Source organism: Condylura cristata, unplaced genomic scaffold, assembly GCF_000260355.1.
Source record: "Condylura cristata isolate star-nosed mole 26May11 unplaced genomic scaffold, ConCri1.0 scaffold00043, whole genome shotgun sequence".
Classification (NCBI taxonomy): domain Eukaryota; kingdom Metazoa; phylum Chordata; class Mammalia; order Eulipotyphla; family Talpidae; genus Condylura; species Condylura cristata.
The window spans coordinates 3,682,937-3,685,124 of record NW_004567144.1 but is presented as its reverse complement, the minus strand read 5'-3'; positions in this window follow the sequence as shown (position 1 = coordinate 3,685,124).

Here is a 2,188-nt window from a genome sequence, read left to right as displayed (position 1 = left end):
ACCAAAACTAGAACATTTTCCCTGCAAAAGATGTTGAAAAGACAAAAAACAGACTGGGAGAAAGTATCTAAAAACTACAGGACCAACAAAGAACTAGTATCCAGACTATATAAAGAGCTCTCAGCAGTAATACAGGAATCAATCCATTTAAAAGGGGGACAAAAGACATATGAGGCATTTTATTAAAGAGGATGTATTTGACAGCAAATAAGCACATGAAAAGATGTTCAATATCAGTAGCTATTAGGAAAATTATAATGTAAGGGCCTGAGGATGAGCTTGTTTGATTATAATTTATGTGCCTGAGATTTAATTTTTGATTCCTGAAGCATCCATTTCAAAGATATCTATCTGGAATTAGCCCACTGAGTGACCCTTCCCATGTTTCGGTTTCATTCTTGTGTTTTAAATTCACCAGTAAAGACTGATTCCAAAAAACCATAGGTAGCCCACCCTCGGTCCCATTAAAGGACGAACCACAGCTCTTTGTGCTCTCATTTCTTCTCACCTCACTGTGTGGCTCTGAGTGTCCTGTGTGTCATCCAGGACCTGTGACCTTGTTTTCCATTTCCTGATGGTCCTTGCTGTGGTGCCTCTTGTAATCATGATAAGAACCATTGGGGCTAGTCCAGCCCACAACTTTGGTTCCAGCCAGGGAAATGCCTGTGAGGGCTCACCAGAATTAGGGGCCCAGGTGAGGGTCCCCAGGCATTTGTAACCTGTTCTTTTGCTACTGACAGGCTGCAACTGATTCTAAACAAAATGAAAACTGAAACACAAGACATCACTAAACATATATCATAATGACTAAAATAAGAGAAACTGAACCTCTCAGATATTGCAGATGGGACTGGTGGTACAAGGGGTTGTGTCAGCTCTATGAAGAGATCAGCAGCTACTGCAGCACGAGTTCTATCCCCAGCCAGGGAAGTGACCCTCATGTTGCATCAGACCTCTCCTGTCTTACCTGCTGCTCCCCTCAGCAGTACACTTCGGTAGATCTGCCTTTTCTGCTCCCCGCGCTGTCTCTGGTGAATCCTCTCACCTCCTGCACCTCTAACCGACACCCTAGTTCGTGTATGTAAAAATAAATAAGTCTTAAAAAATAAAGTTGTACAGCCATTGTAGAAAATAGTGTGATATCTTCTTATAAGACTAGAAATGCAATAGCATATAGCTGGGCAATTGCACTGGCAGGCATTTTCCCCCAAAATATGTTCACACAAAAATGTATGCATAAATGTTTAGAGCAATTTTGCTTGTAATAGCCAAAAAACATGGGATGTCCTTCAATAGATAAAATGTTAGACTCTAATAATCTAGGCCATGGAATATTCTCAGTAATAATTAAAAAAACTATTGTTACATGACAACTTGGATGCATCTTAAAGTCATTATGCTTAGACTTAGAAAGAAGTCAATCTCAAACATATTACCTACTGTCTGATTCCTTATACATCATCTTTGAAATGGCAGAGCCATAGCAATGAAGCAGAGATCAGTGATCGCCAGAGGACAAAGATCTTGAGGGTGAAGGGGTGTGACTATAAAGGTAGTGTGAGAAGCTTTTCTATGGTGGTGAAGAGTTCTTTGTATCACAATGGCCAAGGAGGTCATGCAACTCTATATACGGGATTAAGTCACGTAGACAGACGTGCATACACACATAAGTACTCATAAGCAAATTACTTTGTATGAAATTGAGTAAGGCCTGTAGTCTAATGAACAGGATTATGCCAGTGTCAATTTCTTGTTTTGATATTGTAGTATAGTTAAATAAAATGTCATTTTTTGGTGTGTGTGGGAAGCTGGGGAAAGGGTTCAACGAACTCTACTTTTGTAACTTCTTATGAGTCACCCTTCTGACCCAGGGTGGTTATGTGAGGTCAGGAGAGGTGGACTAGTTAGTGGGTGCCTGTGCCAACTCCATAGTTCTGCTCATGTCTCCCACACCATGCAGGAGTTTGCTTCTAGCACTTCACCTTTTCTGTGAGAGCAGGATAAAGTATGTGTGAAGAGGAAAATGACTCTCCACAGAGAAGTCTTCTGGTCTGCTTTGAGGAAAGTTCAGTAGTGAACCACAGTGTAATCAGGAAATAATCATATTTATTTTATAAATCCAGAGCTTTATTTTTATAAGAAAAATAGCATAACTGCTGCATTTTTTTTGCCAGTCTAGAACTCCGTG